Consider the following 27,109-nt stretch of genomic DNA (forward strand, 5'->3'; position numbering starts at 1 on the left):
CGGCCCCCAGTTCAGTTTTCATCCCTGCGGTTCCACTGGTGCTGCCTTTATCAGGATCTATTATGACCTTGAGCCTCAAATCCATGGTCAAATCTGAAACCTCACTTTATCCCCACAGCTGTGACACATTTGCTCACATTTGGTCGCTACCCTCTTTTGGAAACACTCACATCACTGGCCATTGCTTCTCTACCTGTTTTTTGAGGATTTCCCTCATCTTTCTGTCCTCTAACATTGGGCTACCAGGGAGGGCTGAGTCCTCCCCAGTTGACCCTGGCCATTTGCAGCCCATGTTCATGGAACTGTGTGCCACACCACATTTCCAATTTCTCCCTGGAACAGCTTCCTGGTGACCCAGCTAGCTATCTCATAGGAGCTGCAGTGGGACACAGCTGCAGCAGGCCTGTCTCACCCACTTACTGCAGAGTTCCTTCTCTTCCCCCCAGTCTTCCTCACATCAAAATGGCAACTTCTAGTCCATAGACCACAAATTGTTCTCAATTCCTCTCCTTTGTTTTCACTGTACATCTGTTGTACCTTCACAACACAAGCAGGAGATAAGTTGGTTTCATTTTTTATGTGAGAGATAGAGCTCCCATCTGCCAGTTCACTCCCCAAATGCCTACACCGACCAAGACTGGACCCAGCCAAAAATGGGAGCTAGGAACTCAACCTAGGTCTCCCAGGTGAGTGACAAAAACCCAGTTACTTGAGCCATCACCACTGCTTCTCGGGGTCTGCATTAGTTAAGAAGCCAGAGTCAGAAGCCAGAGCCAGGACTGAAACCCGAGCACTCTGATGTGGAACCAGTGTCTAAAGGACCAGGTCAGACCCAGCCTGGGACGAGTGCTCCTTACCACTCCACCATCTCTCTCTGATGCAAGCCCTGCCCTCTCTGGCCTGCACAACTACAGAAGACTGCACAGCGGCCCCTCATTCCCCTCACTCTCCCTCCCCACCCCAGCTGCCTGTTCACTCTGCAGCCAGAGAGACTGTCAATGCACCCCGCTCCACCATTCCATCTCATGTACAGCAAGACCCAGCATCCAGATCATGGTTAACCCAGGGCCGTGTGGCCTTACCTTGACTACTTCCTGATCTCACCCCCACTATCCTGCTGACTCACCCCACCCCAGCCACACTCTGAACAGCCAAGCAGGCTACCAACTCAGGGCCTGGAGAGCTACCGCCTCCAATCTCCACACGGCTGTCTCCCTTATCCATACCTCCTTTCAAGTGCCCCAGCCAAAGACACTTTCCCCAACCACATTACCCACAACAGCCTCTGCCAGCCCTTTTACCTGCATAGCCCGCCCACACACTATCCCTCGACAGTGTACATTTATTTGCATTATCATTTGCTTATCTGTCTCCTCGCCCACCTGATCACCCCTCCGCTGGGATGACAGCTCCAGGAGAGAAGGAACTGTGTCGGTGTCCTGCTGCATTTCCCAACACAGAACAGGACTGAGCACGTGGAAGACTCTCAAAAAGTCTAACAGCGCTTTGTGCCAAAAGCACTGACTCGAGTGATTCACATAAATTCATTCATTTAATCTTCCAAAAAGACAGTAAGGCAACCAACATGAGCATCATCCTCATTTCACAGAAGTTGAAACTCACAGAGGTTGTATATTTTGCCCAAGATCACACAGGTAGTAGATGGCAAAACCAGATTTTTGACCCAGGCAGTGTCTCAGCCAGCACAGTCCACCTTCCCTCAAGTCTATCCTGGAGGAGAGTGTGGGGCACCATCCTGCCTGGATTTCTTTTTTGTCCCCCATTATCTGTAATTTTGTTTTTAATTCTAAGTCTTGTGATCACATAGCTTAGAAATTGTGCTGATGGTATAGTTCCTGTACCTTAGTCCTTCTAATGAGTCAGCAAAAGCACCAATTACCAAACACGGACACACAGTAGCTCCTCAGTGTTATGTGTTTCCAAATGGCTGCTTATTGACAATCCTGAATTCTAACTTCGTCCACAGTAGTAAGGAATTTAACAGTGAAGTTTAACTTGTTACTCCACCTGTTCATGCTGATGTTCAAAGCACTTGACCTTACAGATCATCTATAAATTTGGGAAGTGTTAAATATTCTTTATTCAATCTACATAAACCACACTAAAACACCTTTCAGTAAGTAAAAGGCAGCAGTTTAGATACAGGAAATTCTAATGAGATCGACACAGCTAAGTCCAGAAATACGAAGTAGACGTTTCTACCCATCTTCAGCTCTTGCCTTTAGCAGGTAAAGAACAAGTGAATCTTGCTCAGTTCTGAGACAGTGAGGCAATTTCCCCAGCATTTAAATATAAATCCAACGTCCCAACAGGTTTTGGGATGACATTCACAATCTTTGCAAAAAGTTGAATATTGTTAGTTAAGTCCAATCATATCCTTAGAAGGGGAAAACAGTGAGGCCATTCACTGAATTGGAATTACTACCAAAATTTAATAAACCCAATCCTATTTATTTAACCACATAAGGCAATATTAGACTGTCAGACAAAAATATTGTCTGCCATTCATGATCCGAATTCTGGTGTATGAGAATTAAATTATGGTGCATATAAAAAAAGTCACAGGACATTCCTGTTTTGTAATAAATAAAGCAGTGGCCAACTCTTACTTATTACTAGCTTTTTTGAAGTAAGCTACCAAGTCTACCCTTTCATTCTTCTTCTTAATGCCAGCGAAGATCATTGTGGTTCCAGGGATGTATTTCTTGGAATTCTGCAAATACCCCATCAGATTGTCCTCTCCCCAGGTGATGCCTTTGTTCTTGTTGGCATCTGTGTAAGAGAATCCGCCCAAACAGACCATGGAGATTTGGTCCAGTCTTGTGCTTGCCTCCCTTTTCCACAGTGTGGCACTGGGCACATTTCTGAACAAAAATCTTCCTGCTTTTCTCAACATCATCCATTTCCAACTTGCTCATAGTTGCTCACACTTTAGAGACCCCAATCAGGAAGCAGGATGCCTGCACACTCTCTCTGGCTTTCTTGACCTGCCCTCCAGCACCTTGACCCTGACCGTCACCCCAACTCTGCCCATAGGGCTCAGCCCTGCTCTGAGAGATGGTCCCCCTCTTCACCCCATTTCTGGTAGCTGCATCCCTGTTCTGCTCTTTGGAAAAAGACTCCTAAGTCTCTGTCTTGGCCCGTCTGCTGTGTCCCTGTCCCCAGGATCCAGCTGAGAGACCTTCTGATGCTGACCGTCTAATATATGTACAGAGCCCATTCTAGAAGCCTCATGCCAGTCTTCTATCTGATCACCCCTTGGAACATGGTAAACAGCCCAACAACTGCCTGAAAATAACCTATGGGAAGAAGGCTACCCACAAACTCCTGCCAGCTAACCTAATGTGCTAGTCACCAAGTGTGGTTCTGCACCTTTTCCTATTCACTTTCAATATGCACAGCACTTCATCTTATGGAATGGGTATTATCAAACCCTCTTCACAGATTTTAAGTGCAGAAACTTGCCAAAGGCCAGAGTACAAAGTGAACCTATTCATGGGACTCCCATACCTGCGTTCTCCACCATTCCTGCCTCACCATCACCAGCCAGACACTTGTGTTGTGTGGCCATGTCTGTGGTTTCCTCCTGCCTCTCAGAGACAATGGGGGTAGACAGCTCTGCAGCACATTGCCGCGAGTGTCACATTCACACACACACACACACACACACACACACACACGAGTCATGAGCTGGGGCCTCAGCCAGAGGGTGTCTCTGTGCAAACCTAACAGACAGCTGCATCGGGGCGGCTCAGGACTGCTCCCATTTACATTTAATAATAACAATCAAGCTATTATCTTTGACACTAATTGCAGGAATTAGAACAGATAATCACAGTTCAAGGCAGCCACTTCTCTTATGCTTACTAAAAATCACCAGGGACTTGCCTATGACTGAGGCCTGAGTCATTACATGCACCGCAAAAGCTCTTAGCAGTAAGCATCAATCACACGATAGTCAACAAGCATTAGCCGAACACCTATGGCATACTCATTAGTGAAGCCCAGAGCTCAGGGCCTTGAACTTACTGCTCCAAGGCCAACGTTGGAGTCTCAGCTCAGTCATTTATTTGCTGTATGATTGGGGATAATTCACTCTGTTCTCTGAGCCTTGGTGAAACAAGAATGGCACTGACTGACCTCAAGGGAGATCTGTTCCAGATTTGCCATTCTACAGAGAAGCAGAGTGGCTTCAGACCCCAGGTAGCAGGCTCTAAAAAAGTCTCCTTGGGGAGGCTGCTGTCAGTGGAAAGACCAGGAAGGACTTTAGAGATGGTTGCTGTTTGAATGAAAAATGCCTAAAATACGAACTATAGTTATGAGAAGGATGGATAGATGGTGAATGGATGCATGGATTTTCATTCCATCAATCAGGACAGAAAAGGCCAACCTGACCCTTACTCAGTTCCTTAATCTGAAAACAGAGTCCCAGCTTTGGAGTCAAGCACAACTGCGATGAAGTTCCAGCTCCAACTCAGAATGTGTGTAACTTGGCAAGTCATCTAGCTTCTATGAACCTCAGTTCATGCCTTTTTTTTTATTTGAAAGTCATAGTTACACAGAGAGAGAAGGAGAGGCAGAGAGAGAGAGAGAGAGAGGTCTTCCATCTACTGGTTCACTCCCCAACTGGCCACAACGGCCAGATCTGCACTGATCTGAAGCCAGGAGCTTCTTCTGGGTCTCCTACGTGGGTGCAGAGGCCCAAGGGCTTGGGCCATCTTCTACTGCTTTCCCAGGCCATAGCAGAGAGCTGAATCGGAAGTGGAGCAGCTGGGACTCCAACCAGCACCCATATGGGATGACAGCACTGCAGGCAGCAGCTTTACCTGCTGTACCACAGTGCCAGCACCCGGTTCATGCACCTTTAAAGTGAGATAATAGTCCCCACAGCCTCCATTCCCTCTAAGATGAGGCCTTTCTGAACCCATTCAGATCAGGGGAAGTAAAGGCGTATCTGCTACCCACCTACCCACTCATCTGAGAAGCTTGGACATGTAGACTGGCCCAAACTCAGAGACTCTTGGGGCCTGCGCTCTGGCATAGTGGGTAAAGCCGCCACCTGCAGTGCCAGCATCCCAAATAGGCACTGGTTGGAGTCCCAGCTGCTCTACTTCCAATCCAGCTCTCTGTTATGGCCTGGGAAAACAGTAGAAGATGGCCCAAGTGTTGGGCCCCTGTACCCAGAAGAAGTTCCTGGCTTTGGATCGGCTTAGCTCCAGCTGTTGCAGCCATCCGGGGAGTGAACCAGAAGATGGAAGACTCCTTCCTTCCCCTTCCCCCTGCAACTCTGCCTTTCAAATAAATAAATAGATCTTTGAAAAAGAGGAGAGAGAGACTCTTGACAAATGATGCCTTTATATCCCATACTCAGTCGAGTTGGAGCTCGCCATCCAATTAACAAGTCTACTGAGTATCATTTTGTGCCAGGACAATGTTCTAAGGTTGCACAAGTGAATCAGTAAGCATGGTTCAGGAGTAGACTACACTTCTAGTGCAGACAGGACGATGGACATGAAAACAATGTCTTCCATCCGACATTCTGTACAACCTGCATCCCAGCACAAAACAGACAGCTGCCACATAAATATATTCTGAAAAAGTAGATAGTAATAGAGGAGTTAATGAGCAAGATAAAGGAAGTACAGGCTACCATGGGAGCACATAGAAGAGAGATGTCTCAGAAAAAGAACATTCCAGGCAGAGGAGAAATCACAGGCAAAGGCCTGGGGGTAAGACACAGTTCAGCCTGCCGGAGAACTGGGAATTCAGGGTGGACCGTTGCTCAGGCGTCAGATGAGGAGAATACAACTGCACAAGTACACAGCAGCTGGATCTTAAAGGGCTGCAGGGAATCACTTAAAGGACGGTAGATTTTCCTGTGGACTGCAGAGAATCTTAAGGGACTTTGTAAAAAGAGAGATATAATTAGATATTGATTTTAGAGCTCTGCTTCTCAAACTTTACTGTAGTCAGGCATTACCTGGGGGTTTTGTTAAATGCAGTACATCTTGGGTGGGGCCTAGAATCCTGCATTTTAAATCAGTTCTGGTGTGACGTCAATGGTACTGGTCCATGAATACCCTTTGAGTGCTAAGGTTTTAAAGTGCTCATTTTGAGCAGGCGCCGTGGCTCAATAGGCTAATCCTCCACCTTGCGGCGCCGGCACACCGGGTTCTAGTCCCGGTTGGGGCGCCGGATTCTGTCCCAGTTGCCCCTCTTCCAGGCCAGCTCTCTGCTGTGGCCAGGGAGTGCAGTGGAGGATGGCCCAGGTGCTTGGGCCCTGCACCCCATGGGAGACCAGGAAAAGCACCTGGATCCTGGCTCCTGCCATCGGATCAGTGCGGCCATTGGAGGGTGAACCAACGGCAAAAGGAAGACCTTTCTCTCTCTGTCTCTCTCTCTCACTGTCCACTCTGCCTGTCAAAAATTAAAAAAAAATAAAATAAAATAAAAATAAATAAAGTGCTCATTTTGCTAGTTTTGGAAAATGGGTTGGAAGATTGCATGACCAAGGAGGCAAGGACACCAGCTGAAGTGGGCTGAGGAAGTGACAACTGGACCAAGAATAAATTAGCAGAGACAGGAAATGATAGGACTTCTCAGGGGGCAGGAAGGCAAAGAGGGTGCTCGGGTTCCCAGCTTGGGCATCTTTATGCGGCAGGGTGGCATTCACCAAGCCAGGGCACAGAAGGTGTTGGGGGAAAAGATGACTTCGTTTCTGTGCATGCTGTGCTTTCGAGCTTCCTCTGAACATTCCAAGCAGTCAGTTGAACACAGAGCTCTGAGGCTCAGCAGAGAGCTCTGGAATGTTGACTAACACGCGGCAGCCAGCAACAGGCAGGCTTTCGTTCTCCTCCATGATACCATAGAGGTCATGGCCCAAATCTCCTCCTTTATGGCAGCCTTTGAAGTATTTCCTGGGTGATGGGGTGGGATCAGGAAGTGTCTGGGCACTCCCCTTCTTGGGCCTGTGCATTGCTCTCCCAAGGGCCCTCACAAACAAGCATGATTGGAACCTGCTGGGGGCGGGGGGGGTGAAGAACTCATCCTGGGTCTTTGTCCAAACTCTATGTCCTTCACAGAGTATTTAAGAAAATGAAATGAGAACAGATTATAAGGAGTACCTGGCTGAGAGCGGAGAGAGCGAGCTAGATGCTGGTCACATGTTGGTACTATGCCGAGGGGAACCAGCAAGAACTTGGCAGGACTTCAATCCCAGACACTCATGTAAGTCCCAGCCAGGTGCAGGCATGGGAAACAAACACAGCATGGACCCAGCCTTGTGCATCAAACAAACCATGGAAATAGAGGCACCAAGTTAACAGAACAAGGCATACAGTTGCTGCTGGCCTGGGCTCCTCAAGACCAGGACTGATATCTACAACCAGACACTGGATTGGCCAATGGATCTGGCTGTACATCTCTTAGAAGAGTACTGTTGTATACCTTCGTGCTTCTACTAACTCAGCTTCCTCTACCCTTTCTTTTCAAAACCTAGCACAAGCCAGCTCTTGGAAGATTTTCCTGGTCCCTCCACATCTGCCTGATATATGACCATCATCTCTCTATATCCATTTATTGCATGTAATGGCTTCATGCCTGCCCCCCTTTAATGGATTGTGAATTCCTCATGATTCTTGCACTGTAGTGATAAAGATAATGCCCCAGTGCAATAGCCAGACTATTTTGTTGAATGAGTAGGTTTATTTTACTTTCAACAAAATGACAGACTTGTTTATAAAAATAAAAAATAATAATCCTGGGACAGAATGCCCAAAATACTATTTAAAATTTTTTAATTTTTTTTTCACATATAAGGCAGAGCTGGCATGAGAGAGAAAAAAATGCTCAGAGGTCAGGAACCATGAGAAACCATAAACCCAGAAAGAGAAGCAAATACTGAAACACATTTTCTCTAGAGCCATGTGTCAATCCCTGGTGGTTTATGAAGTGATTTTAATGGATCACATGAGCACAAGAGACCAGGAAATGAAACCCAAACCAGATGGCCTGGGAGGCCCAATTAGAGGTCTTACCAGACACTAGAACCTCCAAAATATCATCATCAGTGGATTAAAAAAGAAAAATCTTCCCACAGAATGTGGTAAACAATAGAGAACTTGAGTACTTTTGTCCTGATTCTAGATAGACTAGGACAGAACGTTAGGCAAGGTTTCCATGGAGAATTCTGAATCACAAGCCTTTACTCATATGGATTTAGAGCTGAAATTTATCGATCAATAGGGACAGAAAGGCTCCAAAAATTTAAAGTATTCTCAAGTTGACCAGTAAATCCTACACATAACAAATGGAAAATCATACCAAACTGCAAAACATCAAGTATAAAGAAAAGGCAGACTATCAATAAAGGACAATCATTTAGATGGACAGCTGACTGCTCATGCAACAGTGGAAGTTGAAAATGCTGGAACTGCATGGAATGCATCAATTTCAGGTCAAGCCAGGTCCACCCATGTGAGTTATATACTCACTCTCCAACGATATGGCTTTCTTTTTTATTATTCTTATTTTATTTGAGAGAGATCTTCCATCTACTGGTTCACTCCCTAAATGCCCGCACAGCCAGGCCTGGCCTAGACCAAAGCCAAGAGCTCAGAAATCCATCCAGGTCTCCCGTATGGACAGCAGGAACCCAACTACTTGATCCATCATCCACTGCCTGGCAGGGTGCACATTAGCCATAAATTGAAAATAGATTAAAAAAAAAAAAGAAAATAGATGCAGACCCAGGACTCAAACCCATGCACTCCAATGCAGGATATGGGGGTCCCCCACAGCAACCCAATCACTGTACCAAATACCTGTCCCAACCACCATTTATTAATTTTACAAATGTGTTTAAGTCACTTTTCTTCTCTGAGGCTTCATTTAAAAAAAAAAAAAAAAAGATGGGTTTGATGAGCTCTGACGTCCTTTCTAGGTCTGAAAGATTCCACCCAAGGGGTATGCTTCCATGCATTCCCTCAGTTTGTACTTGGCTCTTACCATATCCTTTCTCTCTGAAATGTAATAGCAGAAGGGCACACAGCATCCCTCTCAGGCTGTAACTTCCTGCCCTAAAACCATGCACCAGAACAAAGTTTTCCAATGTCAGTGCAAAAGCAAACCAGTCAAGCACAAAGATCATAGCAACAGTTTTTTGGGGATGCTCAAGGCATTTTGAGTGTTGACTTTCTGGAGGACCAGAGAATGATAACATCTGCTTAATATCAGAGAGTTTTGAGAAAGTTGGCCAAAGCTTTAGTGGAAAGACTCCCCAGGAAGCCTCACCAGAGATTGCTTCTCTACCCCATCCATGCTCCTGCTCAGTTCCCTCAACAAACAAGAACCGTTTTGTGAGAGTCTCACTGAGAAGTCAATAGGCATCCTCTTTACAGTCACTGTTTGGCTCCTTCTGACTTCTTTCCTCATGTGAACACAACTTAAAAGTGCACGCTTTTACTCTTCAGTTAATCATATTTCAAAAGGTTGCATTGACATGATTAAATTAGGGATGGACTAAATGACGTATCACTACCTACAAAAGTATCTTGAACTTCATGGACTTTATGTTGGAAAAAATATATTTTTTATTTTTATCCTTTAATTTCATTTTCCACAAACTTCTTGAAGTACCCTGATTTACATATATAACAACAAAGTCCCAAATTACGGGAAGCAAAAATTGTCAGCATGAAAAGAAGAAACAGGCAATTCAGCAGGAGTAGTCATATGATACACTACTCACTCTCAAGAATGGGTGAGGGGTTGAGGTTGTGGTACAGCAGGTTAAAGCACTGCATGCAATGCTGGTATCCCATGCCAGGCTGCCACTTCAAGTCCCAGATGCTCTGTTTCTGATCCAGCTCCCTGCTATTGTGCCTGGAGAAGCACCAGATAATGGCTCAAGTACTCAGGCCCCTGCTACACATGTGGGAGACATGGGTAGGATTCTGGGCTCCTAGCTTTGGGAAATTATGGTTCTTATCTCTTATGCCAATGACACCAAAGAAAACCAGTGATATTCGGTCTTCCAAGGAGGACTGAATTGCTTTCAAAAATGGTTGTGATGTCTGTGGAGTCAGATTAGAAGTCGCTAGAGAGCTAGTGAAACCTAGTTTGTTGACATTTTTTTTTTTTTGACAGGCAGAGTGGACAGTGAGAGAGAGACAGAGAGAAAGGTCTTCCTTTGCCGTTGGTTCACCCTCCAATGGCCGCCGCACCGTGCTGATCCGATGGCAGGAGCCAGGTGCTTATCCTGGTCTCCCATGGGGTGCAGGGCCCAAGCACTTGGGCCATCCTCCACTGCACTCCCTGGCCACAGCAGAAAGCTGGCCTGGAAGAGGGGCAACCGGGACAGAATCCAGCGCTCCGACCAGGACTAGAACCTGGTGTGCCGGCGCCGCTAGGCGGAGGATTAGCCTGTTGAGCCACGGCGCTGGCCATTTGTTGACATTTTTATTGTGTTGCATTCGAAAATTAACTGAGAAGAATGGGCTTTTATTTTTTTAGAAAGATTTTATTTAATAAATATAAATTTCATAGGTACAGCTTTTAGAATATAAGAATGGGTTTTTAAAAAGTGTTACTGAGGCTGGTGCTGTAGCACAGTGGATAAAACCGCTGTCTGCAGTGCTGGCATCCCATATGGGAGCTGCTTCAAGACTCGGCAGCTCAACTTCCCATCCAGCTCTCTGCTATGGCCTGGGAAAGCAGTAGAAGATAGTCCAAGTCCTTGGGCCCTTATACCCACATGGGAGACCCAGAGGAAGCTCCTGGCTTTGGATCTGGGAGTGAACCAGCCAATGGAGGATCTCTCTGCCTCTGCCTCTCTGTAACTCTGCCTTTCAAATAAACAGATCTTTAGAACAAAAAAAGATACTACATTGTTCTACCCAAGAAGAAAAATTTATTTTCCTACAAAGTAAGTCTGAAGGGAAAACAAAAGATGTTTTCTAGTTGTCAAAGTCAGGGGCTTGGCTGGCATACTTTTCATTATCTGTTTGACAAACACCTCTGTGCCGCTGGTGATTATCAGTTGGCTTTGTAGCTCTGGTAAGTAATGTTTCCCTTGTATTGACCCAATATCTTTTTCTCCATAATTTAGAGCTCATCTGGTGCGCATGCTAGTGTTTGTTCAACAGCTGTGTTTGCTCAGTGACATTAGTGACACTGAGGAATCTCCACCCTCTGTGTCCATGTGCACCATATGTGGAGGTGGGGGGTAGGGGGTGCTCCTTGCAGTTGTTTCTCTTGATTGAGACAGAGAAACAGTCAAACCCTGCAACACAACTGTACAATGTGGGGGGAAGAAGGGAAGAGTCAGCAGTTCATTGGCTCCTTTTTAAGATTTATTTATTTGAAAGGCAGAGAGAGACAGAAAAAGAGAGGTTGTCCAACCACTGTTTCACTCCCCAAATGGCTGCAACAGCTGGGGCTGGGCCAGGTTGAAGTCAGGAGCCTGAAGCTCCACCAAGTCTCCCATGTGGGGCGGCAGGGGCCCAAGTATTTGGACCATCCTCTGATGCTTTCCCAGGCGCATTATCAGGAAGCTGGATTGGAAGCAAAACAGCCAGAACTCAGAAGTGAAGCAGCTAGAACTCAAACTGGTGCTCCAATATGTAATGCCAGAGTCACAGGGGCCCAGGCAGGCTCTTGAGCCACCCTCTGCTGCTTTCCCAGGTGCATTAGCGGGGAGCTGGATTAGAAGTGGAGCAGTAAGACTGGAACTGGCACTTACGTGGGGTGCCAGCGCCACAGGCAGCTGGTGGATATATTTTCCCTTAGCAAATTCTTTGAAGGGAGTTCTAAGGATTTGGTTCCAACTCTCCAGTTAAATTAGTACTAAAGACTTATCTCCCTTCTTTTTTAAAAATTGTTTATTTATTTATTTATTTGAAAATCAGACTTACAGAGACAGACAGGGAGAGAGAGAGAGATCTTCCATCCAATGGTTCACTCCCAGATGGCCTCAACAGATGAAGCCAAGAGTCAGGAGTTTTTTCCCAGGTCTCCCACGTCAATGGCAGGGACCCAAGTATTTGGCCCATCTTCTGTTTTTCCCAGCCCATTAGCAGGGAGCTGGATCAGTAGTGGAGCAGTCGGGAATTGAACCAGTGGCTATGTGGGATTCCAGCGTCCCAGACAGCGGCTTTACCTACTATACCACAATGCAGACCCCTTTCGTGTCTTTCAGAGTTGTTAAAACCTGGTTACTGGATTTAAAAATTGGGGGCCAACGCTGCAGCACAGCAGGTTAAAGCCATGACCTGCAGAGCCAGCATCCCATGTGGGCACTGATTCGGGTCCCAGTTGCCCCACTTCCAATCCCTGTTAATGCACCTGAGAGTGCAGTGGAGGATGGCCCAAGTGCTTTGGGCCCCTGCACCTATGTGGGAGACCCAAAAGAAGCTCCTGGCTTCAGCCTGGCCCAGTTCCGGTCATTGCAGCCATCTGGGGGAATGGACCAATGGACGGAAGACCTCTCCATCTCTTCTCTAACTCTGCCTTTCCAATAAACAAATAAATCTTTTTTAAAATAAATAAAATTTAATTTTAAAATGTAAAGGCAAGCATTTGGCCTAGCAGCTAGGACACAGCATGCCCCATCAGAGGGCCTGGGTTCCATCTCTGGCTCCAGCTTCTCACTGATGCTGATCCTAAAGGCAGCAGTGATGGCTCAGGTGATCAGGTCCCTGACCCCTACAGAGACCTGAACTGAGTTTCCAGTTCCTGACATTGGTCCTTGCCCAGTCCCAGCCTTTTCAGGCATTTGGGAAGTAAAACAGTGGGTTTCTTGAAAGCTAGGTAGGTAGATAGGTAGGTCAATCAATAGATATAGATCAACTGTCTCTCTGCCTCTCAAAGATTTCAATGAAAAAAAAAATGTAGTGAATTCAGCAGCCTCCCACCTACTTACTTCTTTGGCCCCCAGGAGGTTCCCTTAATTTCCTATAAGCTCAACGCTGCACTTAGATGTTTCTGATGCTTTATTAGTTATTCAAAGGATTTGTAAAAGGATCTTTTCAAGATATATCCCACTGTAAAGAGCAAACTGAAGTCAGAGACTATTAGTATAGTTACATATCCATTAGATGCACATCCATCCTTCGTTCATTAGATCAATAAGTCATAATCCAGTATAGCTCAGCATACTTTTCAATGCCCATTACAGTCTTTTGTAGACTGAGCAACCCCATGAGGTAGATGTGACAGGTCTGAGAATATCTTCACAGATATTTATAGAGAAGGAATGGGTCTACCAACAAGCTAAGTGTCTCGCCCTCCAGAGGCCAAAAAACCGATGAGAAGCAATGTGTCAGTACAAGCATCCTGGCTTCATCTAGTGCCCCACCCCTGTGCCACCAGCCTCCTTCTATGAATTCCTCCATTGCACCTTGCAGGTCAATGAGACAACCCAGGAAAGGGTTGTGGCAGATTAAGCCACCCCTGTGACGCTGGTATCCCATAGCAGAGAATTGGCTGGAGTCCTGGCTGCTGCATTTCCAATCCAGCTCCCCACTAGTGTACCTGGGAAAGCAGAAGATGGCTCAAGTACTTGGGCCCCTGCTAACCCAGGTGGGAAACCCAGATGGGGTTCTGAGATCCTGGCTTCAGGCTAGTTGGGGAAGGAACCAGTGGATGAAAGATCTCTCTCTCTCCCTCTCTCTGCGACTCTCCTTTTCAAAAAAAAAAAAAAATGTTTTAAAAAAAAAAAAAGGAAAACACGAAGAGAGAAAAGTCTTTCCTAGGGGCTCCAGTTAGCTGAGGAGAATACAAGCATACTTCAGAAAATTTGGAATATGGAATGAAAAGAAAAGTTTGTTTTGATACAAAGATTTTTGAAATCCATGCATAGTTTTTCATAATATACATTTTCCATGAAATTGTTGAAAACACCTCATGCATGAATTTAAATGTTTTTGGACGAACATACATGTATCTTTTAATCCTGTTACCAGTCACAGAGAGGAGGGTAGTTATCAGAGCAAGTTTTGTAGGTTAAAAATCAGTCTCACACATACCAAACAGGATGCTACAGTGGAGAAATATGCCGGCAGATCTCAAAACAAGCTTCCCAGCCTCAGCTTGTGGCTTGTTTGCACAAAACTTGCATTCTGCTTATATAAAATACTCTACCTATTTATGAAGGGTCCACAGACCCCAGCCCCACCAGACAGCCTCAAATCCCATGTTCCATGAACTTTCTAATTACCCTTGTAAGTAAAATCCTCCAGAACAATGCTCTCAGTAAACTGTAGAGTGAACAATAAGCAAGTAGACCAGATGTCACTGGGGACCTATATTTCTAGTACCCAAAGGAGGGAGACAAAGCTATTCAAAGTTGGCTACAGTCTTCTCTCATTCAGCAAAACGTATTGATGTTTACACTCAAACCACCATCATGCGGAAACTAGAATCCAGAAAATCCAATTGCACAGGATGCTGAAGTCGCATTACTGCAAGGTTGATGAAAAGCAGTATTTCTCAGAAGGGTTTCTAGGTACTGTTTTGTGTGCACGTGTGGGGACTGTGGCAGGGCTTGTTGTCACTGTTTGGTTTTTCTTGGTTGAGACGGGAAGGCAGAGAGATACCCTCTCCAGTCAAAAGTGGGGGTGGGGGTTGGGAGTGGGGGTGGCGGGAGGTGGGGGTGTGACCTGGGTGGGAAAGGGAAGGGAGGGGCCGAGATTGCAGGATGCTTCCTCTGCCTGCAAGATACACAGTGTCCTGCTCAGAGGCAGGAATGCTTTGCATCAACCTGAGAAAGTTCTGAGTAATAACAAAGGATCCCTTCTCCACCTCCACACTCTGCTCCATCTGCAGCAAATGTCTTGAATTAAAAACCAGCTGGACCAAGGGAGGGAAACCTTGTCCATTGTGTTCTATCTGCACTTCATCATCCCACAGTACTATCACTGCTGGAGTTTACAACAATTAATTTTGAAAAGATAAGTTCCGGATACAGAACATCAGAAAACTTTCCGTAACAAAAAGAATTCAGGAGGTTGAAGCAGCTGACCCTGGGCAGGACTGAGAAGGGAACAAAGCAACAAGGGCCTCCCTGAGCGTAGTTTGATACACAGTGTTAAGTTCTGTGCTATGCTGAGCTCAGTGCCTCCCACCTCCTGTATCCCTAACCCTCCTATAAACTGCTCCATCCAGTCTTGGGAGAATGACACAATCAGGGCAGTTTCCAGTGAGGCCATCTCTGGGGTGATGCACAGGTGAATATACGAACAAGGAAGAAAAGAGCAACACAGCAGAATCCAAAATCAGATTCTGGGGTAACTAGAAGGAATGTGCACAGCCCCTTCTCTGGAATAAAATGGAATTAGAAGATAAGTTTAGTGCAGAAAAAAATTACATGAACTCCATGCATTCAAAGGATCTTTGAAAAGTTTGTTAAAAATGCATATTAAGAGGGTGGGTATTAGCATAGCAGCTCACTCATTGGTTGAGACACCTAAATCTCATCTCAGTTTTGAGTTCTAGGTCTACTCCTGATACCAGCTTCCTACTAATACACACCCTGGGAGGCAGCAGGTGATAGTTTAAGTGCTTGGGTCCCTGCCACCCATGTGGGAGACTCAGATTGAGTTATGGACTCCTAGCTTCAGTCTGGCCCAGCCTTGGCTGTCGTGGGCATTTAGGAAGTTAACTAGCATATGGAAGCTCTCTTTTTCTTTCTTTCTCTCCCTTCCCTCTTCAACCTTCTTCCCTCTGCCTTTCAAATACACACTTCTTTAAAAGTTGAAGCAGAAATGCTAAATAAAAATACTAATTAAACATTAATTGACAATGCAATAGCACATTAAAACAATGTCCTACAAAGTAAAGCTGATTCTAGAAAGGCATAGATGGTCCAATCTTAGAAAATCTATTGATTACTCATGTTTATTCATCTAAGGTTAAAACTCATACTGATTCCTTTGAGGCTGAAAGGGCATTTTAACAGACTTCAATCTTCATGTTTGTTTGGTTTATTTATTTATTTATTTGACAAGTAGAGTAATAGACAGTGAAAGAGAGAGACAGAGAGAAAGGTCTTCCTTCCATTGGTTCACTCCCCAAATGGCCACTATGGCCGGAGCTGCTCCAATCCGAAGCCAGGAGCCAGGTGCTTCTTCTTGGTCTCCCACACGGGTGCAGGTGCCCAAGCACTTGGGCCATCCTCCACTGCCTTCCTGGGCCACAGCAGAGAGCTTGACTGGAAGAGAAGCAACCGGGACTAGAACCCGGCGCCCATATGGGATGCCAGCGACGTGAGCCATGGCCCCTTGATTATTTTTAAAGTCAAAATAGGAACCTTGAAAAATTCCTTTTATAAATATATACATATATAAAACATGTAAATTTTTAAGTATAAATTACAGTTATTTATACATGTATATACCATATTCACACATATATTAACATTATATTCCCTAATGTATTTTCATTTCCATAAGATTCATGTATACACATATTTACAAGGAGTCTTCAAAAAGTTAATTTGTATTATGAAAAAGTTACTGCATGAATTAACAATTTTTGCAACAAAATGAGTATGCCTTTTCATTCTGTTTTTCCACAAACTCCTTAAAGTATTCTTGCAAACACAGTGTTCTAATAAAGTCAGAAACAAGACTCACTCTAACCATTACTACTTAACCAGGTCCCAGAGGTAATTAGGATATAATTTTGAATATAAATAGATAAGATAAATAAATGAGAAGCATAAAAACTGGAAATAATATAAAACTATTACTATAATATGGCTGTGCAACTGAAAAACTCTGCTTAGCAGACAAGTAAGACTACTACAAACAATAGGAAAACTCCCTAAGGTAGAGAAGCACAGAAAATATAAAGCAGTTACTAAAAGCCCAACCACTTTCTTATATACCAACTAAAATCAATTAGGTGATATAAGCTAAGGAAAGATCTGATATAAAATAACCATCACGCGGGTTAGGCTTTGGCAGTTAGAACACCTGCATCCCATATTGGAGTAACTGGATTCAGTTCCTGGCTCGGGCTCGGGCTCCTTACTCCAGCCTTCTACTAAGGTGCACCCTGGGAGGCAGCAGGTGACAGCTCAAGAAGTTGGTCTCTGCCATCCATGTGAGAGTTGAGTTCTGGGCTCCTAACTTCAGCTTGGCCCAGTCCTGGCTGTTGCAGGGATTTCAGGAGTAAACCAGCAACTAGAAGAGACCTTGACTCTGTCTCTCCCCATCTCTCCCCATCTCTGCCTCTGCATTTCTGTCTCTGTCTCTGTCCCTCTCCCCCCACTGCCTCTGCCTCTCTCCCTCCCTCCCTGCCTCCCTGCCTCTCCCTCTCCCTCCCTGTTTCCCCCTCCCTGTCTCCCTGTCTCCCCCCACCCCTGTCTCTGTCCCTGTCTCTCCCCCAACCGTCTCTGTCTCTCCTTGCCTCCATCTCCATCTCTCTCCATCTTTCTCTCTGTCTCTGTCTACCCCCCATCTCTCTCTCTCCCTCCCTCCCCCGGCTCCCTCCCTCCCTCCCTCCCTCCTCCGTCTCCGTCTCCATCTCCATCTCTCTCCCAATCTCTGCCTCTGCCTCTCCCTCTCCGTCTCTGTCTCTCTCCCCCTCCCTCCCTGCCTCCCTGTCTCTCCCTCTCCCTCCCTGCCTCTGTGTCTCTGTCTCTCTCTCCCTCTCCCCCACCTCTGCCTCTCCCCCTCCCTCCCTGCCTCCCTGTCTCTCCATCTCCCTCCCTGCCTCTCCCTCTCCCTCCCTGCCTGCCTCCCTGTCTCTCCATCTCCCTCCCTGCCTCTCCCTCTCCCTCCCTGCCTCTCCCTCTCCCTCCCTGTTTCCCCCTCCCTGTCTCCCTGTCTCTCCCCACCCCTGCCTCAGTCCCTGTCTCTCCCCCCACCATCTCCACCGTCTCTGTCTCTCCTTGCCCCCACCTCCATCTCTCTCCATCTTTCTGTCTGTCTCCCCCCCCATCTCTCTCCCTCCCTCCCTCCTCCGTCTCCATCTCCATCTCTCTCTCCGTCTCTGTCTCCATCTCTCTCTCTGCCCCCCTCCAGCCCCCCCTTCTGCCCTCCCTCCAAATCCGTCTCTCTCTCTCTGTCCCTGTCTCCGTCTCTCTCCCCATCTCTCCCCCATTCCTTTCAAATAAAAATATTTAAGAAAAAATAAAATGACAACCTTAGCCAATGTCTAGCAACAAACTCAACAGAACTATGCAAGTCCAAGATTTACAGAAACATAAACAATACTAAAGCACCCACACACACAAACGCTTGAACAAATGTGAAGGAAGACATGCATAGGAGGGACAACAACAAAGATGTCAATTTCCTCTTAATAGATAAATCAAATACAAAACAAAAATAGCAACAAATTGGGTTTGTTTTATTTTTAGCTGAACAAATTGGTTTTAATATTCATATGAAAAATTAACCAAGCAAATACAGCCAGGAAAGCTCTGAGGAGGGAAAGGAAGGAGCTGGAACCCCCCACACACACACACACTAAAGCCCTGGTAATCAGAAGACAGTAGTACTGGAATAGGACAGGTGGGGGTCCCTGCCAGTTTTCTCCACCTGCCATGGCCCACCCATGATTCCCCACCCTTCTGTGTCTTGACCTCCTGTGCCCCCTGGCTTCCCCACGAAATGCTCTGGAAGGGGGTGGTGGGGTCAGAGAGCCAAGTGCCGCTTCTGCCCTGCTCCCTCTCTGCCTCCCAGGCCAAGGCTCTGCTCCTCAATCCCCCAGCCCCTGCTGGGCCCTCCCTCCCCTTCCTCCAGCCCCAAGGGACTCTGCTAAAACCCGTGCCCCTCCAGGCCTTCTTGCAAGGTGGCTTCCCACCACCACAGTGCCTGAATGCTTCAGCACCCCCTCAAAGGTTCTCATAACCCCAACTACCCTTTCACCACAGTTTCCTCATTTCAACCACGGGGGCAGAATTCTGCTTCCCAGCAGGAACCTAACACATAGACCAACGGAACAAAAATGCAGCAATAGATTCACATATACACAAGAAGTTAATAATAAAGCCAGCAACTGGAATCCATGGAATAAAAATGGGCATTTTAACAATTTTAATACTATCTGGGGAAAAAGTCAAGTTAAACCCTTACTTCACACAATATACCAGGATAAGCCCCAAATAAAATTAACTTGTAACAAAATAAAATCATAGGAGGATCAGAAGTAGCTGAACTGTAGCGTAGTCACTCAACAGAATTTTGCTTAGTTACGTAAAGGAATGAATTACTGATCACCTATAAACAGAGGAATCCACAAAAACATGTGGAATGATAGCAAGTTTACACAACAGCCTGATGTATTCCATTTATAGAAAATTCTACAAAAGTTAAGACTAATCTTGAGAGGGAAAATAATTCAGAACAGTGATTGCGCTGGAGGTGGGAGCAGGGCAAAGACCGAGAAGCACCGTGAACAGACTGTCTCAGGTCCGCTGATGATCTGTGTCTTCAGAGCTGCATGAGTTCTGCAGATTCATATGGTTCTCAAACTCAGCCAATATGTCCTTAAGATTTTCACATTTTGTTGCATATAAATTTTACATCAAAAGGATAAAGATGATCAGCAAATGTCAACCTCTAGTTAGTGACATGCCTATGACCTTATTTAGAGGAGTATTATGTTGTCCAGTGTAATTTAAATGTTTCAAAAACAAGATGGATCAAAGGTTAGAGTTGGCTAAATAGATATGTGATAAAGTCAATATATAAAATGCTAACAGTATTATTTAGATGGTGGATATACTAGTGTTTACTACCCAGTTCTTTCAACCCTGTTTTATGTTTTTTTTAACTTATTTAGTAGATATAAATTTCCAAAGTACAGTTTATGGATTACAATGGCTTTTCCCCCCATAACTTCCCACCCACCCACAACCCTCCCATCTCCCGCTCCCTCTCCCATTCCATTCACATCAAGATTCATTTTCGATTATCTTTATATACAGAAGATCAATTTAGTATATATTAAGTAAAGATTTCATCAGTTTGCCCCCACACGGAACACAAATTGCCAAATACTGTTTGACTAGTCATATCATTAATTCACATTGAACTACACATTAAGGACAGAGATCCCACATGGGGAGTAAGTGCACAGTGACTCCTGTTGTTGGCTTAACAAATTGACACTCTTGTTTAAGGCATCAGCAATCTCCCCAGGCTCTAGTCATGAGTTGCCCAGGCCATGGAAGTCCCCTGAGCTCACCAGCTTTGATCTTATTTCGACAAGGCCATAGTCAAAGTGGAAGTTCTCTCCTCCCTGCAGAGAAAGGTACCTCCTTCTTTTTTTTTTTTTTTTTTTTTTTTTTTTTTTTTTTTTTTTGACAGGCAGAGTGGATAGTGAGAGAGAGAGAGACAGAGAGAAAGGTCTTCCTTTTGCCGTTGGTTCACCCTCCAATGGCCGCCGCGGCCAGCGCACCACGCTGATCCGATGGCAGGAGCCAGGAGCCAGGTGCTTTTCCTGGTCTCCCATGGGGTGCAGGGCCCAAGCACCTGGGCCATCCTCCACTGCACTCCCTGGCCACAGCAGAGGGCTGGCCTGGAAGAGGGGCAACCGGGACAGAATCCGGCGCCCCAACCGGGACTAGAACCCGGTGTGCCGGCGCCGCTAGGCGGAGGATTAGCCTAGTGAGCCGCGGCGCCGGCCCGGTACCTCCTTCTTTGATGGCCCGTTCTTTGCACTGGGGTCTCACTCAGAGATCTTTCATTTAGGTTTGTTTGGGTTTTTTTGTTTGTTTGTTTTGTTTTGTTTTGTTTTTGCCAGAGTATCTTGGCTTTCCATGCCTAAAATACTCTCATGGGCTTTTCAGCCAGATCTGAATACCTCAAGGGCCGATTCTGAGGCCAGAGTGCTGTTTAGGACAACTGCCATTCTATGAGTCTGCTGTGTATCCCGCTTCCCATGTTGGATCATTCTCTCCCTTTTTAATTCTATCAGTTAGTATTAGCAGACACTAGTCTTGTTTGTGTGATCCCTTTGACTCTTTGACCTATCATTATGGTCTATTGTGACCTGAAATTGATCACTTGGACTAGTGAGGTGGGATTCGTACATGCAACCTTGATGGGATTGTATTGGAATCCCCTGGCACCTTTCTAACTCCACCACTTGGGGCAAGTCAGCTTAAGCATGTCCCAAATTGTACATCCCCTCCCTCTCTTATTCCCAATCTTATATTTAACAGAGATCACTTTTCAGTTAACTTTAAACACCTAAGAATAATTGTGTGTTAATTACATAGCTCAACCAATGGTATTAAGTAGAACAAACAAAAATACTAAAAGGGATATAGTATTAAATTGTACATCAACAGTGATAAGGGCTGGTCAAGTTATTGTTTCTCATAGTGTCCATTTCACTTCATCAGATTTCCTTTTTGATGCTTAGTTAGTTGTCACCAATAAGGGCGAACATATGATATTTGTCCCTCTGGGACTGGGTTATTTCAGTCAGCATAATGTTTTCCAGATTCCTCCATTTTGTTGCAAATGACCAGATTTCATTGTTTTTGACTGCTGTATAGTATTCTATAGAGTACATGTTCCACAATTTCTTTATCCAGTCTACTGTTGATGGGCATATGGGTTGATTCCAGGTCTTAGCTATTGTAAATTGAGCTGCAATAAACATTAAGGTGTAGACAGCTTTTGTGTTTGCCAATTTAATTTCCTTTGGGTAAATTCCAAGGAGTGGGATGGCTGGGTTGAATGGTAGGGTTATATTCAAATTTCTGAGGAATCTCCAGACTTCCATAGTGGCTTTACCAGTTTGCATTCCCACCAACAGTGGGTTAGTGTCCCTTTTTCCCCACATCCTCACCAGCATCTGTTGTTGGTAGATTTCTGAATGTGAGCCATTCTAACTGGGGTGAGGTAAAACCTCACTGTGGTTTTGATTTGCATTTCCCTGATTGCTAGTGAACCTGAACATTTTTTCATGTGTCTGTTGGCCATTTGGATTTCCTCTTTTGAAAAATGTCTGTTGAGGTCCTTAGCCCATATCTCAAGTGGGTTGTTTGTTTTGAACTTATATTTGATCAAGGATCCAAATCCAATCCCTGGAGTAAGGACAGTCTATTCAACAAATGGTGCTGGGAAAATTTGATTTCCACGTGCAGAAGCATGAAGCAAGACCCCTACCTTTCACCTTACTCAAAAATCCACTCAACATGGATTAAAGACCTAAATCTATGACCTGACACCATCAAATTATTAGAGAACATTGGAGAAACCCTGCAAGATATAGGCACAGGCAAAGACTTCTTGGAAAAGACCCTGGAAGCACAGGCAGTCAAAGCCAAAATTAACATTTAGGATTGCACCAAATTGAGAAGTTTTTGTACTACAAAAGAAACAGTCAGGAAAGTGAAAAGGCAACCGACAGAATGGAAAAAAAATTTGCAAACTATGCAACCGATAAAGGGTTAATAACCAGAATCTACAAATAGATCAAGAAACGCCACAACATCAACCCTGTTTTATGTTTTAAATTTTTAATAATTTTTTTAAATACTAGAGGGAAAATTCTGACACACATCACAACATGAAAGAACCTTGGAGACATTAAACTAAATGAAGTGAATTACTCACAGAAGGACAAATTCCATGTGATTCTTTGTATTAAAAGGGCCTAAAGTAGTGAAATTCACAGACAGAAAGCTGAATGGGGGCCAGCACTGTGGCACAGCAGCTTACACTGCCTCCTGCAACATCAGCATCCCATATGTGAGCACCGATTCCAGTCTTGGCCACTCCACTTCTGACCCAGCTCCACGATAATGCACCTGAGAACGCAGGGGAAGATGACCCAAATACTAGGGCCCTGCCACCCATGTGGGAGACCTGGATGGAGTTCCAGGCCCCGGGCTTTGGCCTGACCCAGCCTTGGCTGTTGCAGTCATTTTCAGAGTGAACCAACAGATAGAAGATCTCTTTTCTCTGTCTCTGCCTCTCTATAATTCTGCCTTTTCAAATAAATTCTTAGAAACAAAATAAGCAGAATGGTAGGTGCCAAAGATGTTGGGGAATGGAGAATGGGGAGTGAATGTTTAAGGTACAAAGTCTCAATTTGATCAGATGAAAAAAAATCTATGACTGAAAGATAATGAGGGCTCCACAACAGTGTGGAGTTCTTACTGCACTCTTAAAAATGGTTGAAATGTTTGTTTCATTTATACTTTATCATAATAAAAATAATTTTTTAAAAAGATTTTTAAATATAGAAGAAAAAGTGGGAGAATTCCTTTGTAAACCCTGGATGAGGTTAGATAAAATCTTGATAGCTATGACTCGGAGTCCAGGATTTTTTCTGCTTGTTTGTTTGGAATGGCATAGAGACAGGCAGAGATATCCGATATCTCACCCACTGGTTCATTCTCCAAATGCCCACAAGGCCTAGGCAGGGCCAGGCCAAAGCCAGGAACCCAGAACTCAATCCAGGTCTTCCACGTGGGTGATAGGAACCCAACTACTTCAGCCATCACCACCGCCTCCCAGGGTTGCATTAGCAGGAAGCTGGAATCGGAAGCAGAACTGGCCTCCAATATGTGGGTGTCCTCCAGTATGTGGGTGTCCCACCCAGCATCTTAGCTACTAGGCAGAATGCCCTTGCCTAGAGCCCAGGGATTTTTGTCACAGAACTGTTTGTAATACAGGAAATCAGAAACAGCACCAAAACTTATAAATTGTAGAGAGGGAGGGTAAATTCTACTATATACACAGACGAGTACCCATTAAGAAATAATAATATGAAACAATATCTATATGAAAAATGGCAACAAAATTAAAAGCATTACATTCTAAAATAACATGCATCATATGATCCTACTTAAAGAAAACCTATCTGTATATGACAGATGCTTGCAAGGCTGTTCACCCAATTGCAGCCACCTCTGACTGGTGAGTTTGCTGTGCTTAATTCCTCTAGCTATTCCACATTATTTGACATTTTTGCCACAAGTCTACATTATTTCTATGAGAAGAGTAGAGCCCCTTTCAACTCGTACTGAAATACCAGAAGAAACTGGTTTCCACTCAGACCACCTCCTGGTCCCCTCCAGCTATAAGGACTTTTTCATGCTGCACAAGCCTATGGGCCCTATTGGAGTGGGTCTGTGTGCTTGGAGGCAAATTTAGCCTCCGGAGAAGAGTGTCCCCTTGTACTTGGGTTGTCACCACATCTGTCCTGCCCAGTGGACTAGAGCTCGGACCTCACCAAAAGGGGACAGATGAATCTGAGTGGCTGAAGCCTAAAGAGCCATTGGCGCTTGCTGACAGCATCATCCAGACTCAGAAAGTGCCGTCACACAACTTAGGCATAGGTGAAGAGGACCTAAGAGTGACTTTAGTGAAGTAATGATGCTCATGGCAAAACCCACAGAACAAAAGATTCAATAAAGCTGTCTTACACAATGTAAAGATGGAAAAGTCATATTCTAATATATTTTATGCAGCTTGAGATTTTAACTAGATATTAGCAAAAATAAAAAATATTAAAAATGCATGTGATTTTTTTTCAAGTCCCTTCAAAGCTTATTCAAAGAGGATATTCTTTAAAAATGTTTGAGAAATGTCCTCAAGGGGGAAGAAGAGGATCCACCTCATAGGAGTATGCATGAATTTCAAAAATTCTTTGTACCAAACTTTTCCAATAATTATTTGGCAATAATTTTTGAAGTACCTTCATATGTGAGGTCATTTCATTATGGGACAGCCTTAGCAGCTCTGTGGAGTGCAGGCCAGCATCCTGGGTGCCTGTGTACCTGCTACTCTTACCTTGTAAACACCTCCTCAACCCCACAGGCTGGACCTCCAGGCTTGCTGATAGCAAAGCAAAAGGTAGAAGCCTGGATATGGCTGGGGAACAAAGGCTGACTTCCCTGCTTCTCCCCAGGGAGCCCACAATTAGTATGGCTGTGGAAAAAGTGACAGAAGGGATGAGCCTGAACTCCAGCTGGTTGACTTGCAGGCTAGTCATAGCCAAAGCCACATGGTCAGGGGAAAAATCCCTGCAGACAAAGAGTCCTGCCTGCCAACAATACCCCCACCCCAATCTCCACACTGCTCTAGCCCAGAGCCTGAGTAGAGCAGGGGTTGGTTCTCAGCAAAGGAAGCATAGGGTCCCAGCACCAGGCCCAGCCACCATGCAGAGGGCAGCTGTGCCACCCCATCAGGCAGTCTTCAGGTGTGATGTGATGGGTGAGTGTTGTGGCATAGCAGGTCAAACCACTGTTTGGAATGCCTGCATCCCATTGCAGTGCCAGTTCAACACCCAACTACACTGCTTTGGATCCAGCTCCCTGCTTGTGCACTTGGAGAGCACTAGATGAGTTCCTACTACTCATGTGGGAGATCAGGATAGAGTTCCTGGCTCCTGGCTTCAGCCTTGCCCAGCTCTGGCTGTAGTGGCCATCTAAAGAGTGAACCAGTAGGTGCAAGCTCTCTGTGTCACTCTGCTTTTCAAATAAGTAACTACCATTATAAAAAAAAAAAAAAAGCCATGTGACCTGGCTTATGTGCCATTAGAATCTGTGGATTAGCCAGGGCACACAGATATACATATCACCAGGTGCTGATATCAAATTAGGGACACCCTGAGTTTCTTTGATCTAAGATCAGAGGGGACCCCTAGAATCCTCCTTTCTGGCTCTTTCTGGGATACCGAGACACACACTTGCTTGGAAGTGCCCTGGCCATTTATATTCAAGGAAAAGGGAAAGGATGAGCAGCGCCTTCCTTGGACCTGTGGTCTGAAAGAGGGAGATAATTAGAGACATCCCCAGTCCTGGGTCCCACAGGGAACCTCAACATTCAACTTCAGAGGAGCCAAGAAGCAAACCACACTGTGATCTGTTGATGGCCATTCTGACATATGGCTCTGATGTGGCCAACTGCTTACCATGTTTCCTCACTTGCTGTTCAATAGTGCATACAATTCATCACCCCACCCTGTCTGCATTGTCTTCAAAGAGTGGGGGAAGATGGGCACAGAGTGTCTGGGATTCTGCCAGGAATTGAGGCAGGTGGGAGATGGAGTGCAGCACAGGCTGGGGTAGAGGTCTGCACACATTCTCTGGAAAAGCAAAGTGTTTGGGGGCAAGTCATGAGATTAGAGACCCAAACAGACTTCTCTAAATCAGAACCCATCCAGAGGAAGATGAGTGAGGGGTAACAAGAAGGTAGCATGAGGTGCTATGGAAGGGGGAGCTGGGGGAGACCTCGCCTGAGTATCCCGAGGCTTCTGGTTTAAATTTTTGGAGCTCAGAAAATGATATCCCAAAATACAGCACCCTTCAGAGGGCAGCAGGTGCTACAGAAGGCTTTATTCTATTGATATTCATTACAGGCCCAAAGATCGAACAGGCCAGAATTACCTTTGGTCCTTTCCCCGAGTTTTCATTAACTAAACTTGCATCTTCTGGAAGGAAGATTAGAGAATGGAACAGCTGGACAGATTCTCTCTCCTGAGCTCATTCAAATCCCAAAGACAATCAGTCACTGTTGTCTACACAGGGGGCCGATTCATTCACCTATAATCATTCACCATCCTCAGAGCTGTGCAGGGCGCATCTCCCTCTCCTCCACAAAGAGGTGCATTTAAGCACCTGGACCACCGTGGGTTACTGGGTCATCACACTCCCGTGATTGTCCCTTGTGCAGATTAAATATATTTGTCTCCCTTGTTCTCTTATCAATCTAGCAATTGTCAGTTCATCCTGGGGACCCTTCGGAGAGCCAAGAGGAAGCGTCCTTTGCCCCCTACAAATTCATGTATTGCTCAAAGTCACGATTTTCCAGAATCCTGGAAAATCGTTGAGTGACAGACCATGGCACTTGAAAAACCACAGGAACAGAGAGGAGGTCTTAGAGAGGAAGACAGCAGCTGCTCCAGCTGCTCAACTGCTAGCTAGGATGCTCCTCCCAGGGTTCACTTCAGCTTCCTTGGGAGAGTGGGCCCCTAGGTTATGGCAGGGACTCCCTCAGCTGCTCCACACAAACCCAGTCATCCAAAGAGAAACCCACAACTCTGCCTTTCTTGTGGTGCGTGGTGAGCATAGTAGACACCTGCCATTTCTAGATCGTCGGCCAGTGCAACTGAG

At 45.4% G+C, this 27,109-nt stretch overlaps 1 protein-coding gene and 1 pseudogene across 4 annotated transcripts in view; both read right to left on the reverse strand.

Annotated features, from left to right (window-relative positions):
* Positions 1-27,109, reverse strand: part of PDE1C (phosphodiesterase 1C) — a 653,560-nt gene that overhangs the window by 617,254 nt on the left and 9,197 nt on the right. The gene's annotated exons all lie outside the window — the stretch shown is intronic.
* On the reverse strand, positions 2,627-2,991 carry LOC108177223 (cytochrome c pseudogene; annotated as a pseudogene).

Source organism: Oryctolagus cuniculus, chromosome 16, assembly GCF_051225735.1.
Source record: "Oryctolagus cuniculus isolate XC-2025 breed Fujian yellow rabbit chromosome 16, ASM5122573v1, whole genome shotgun sequence".
NCBI classification, from domain to species: domain Eukaryota; kingdom Metazoa; phylum Chordata; class Mammalia; order Lagomorpha; family Leporidae; genus Oryctolagus; species Oryctolagus cuniculus.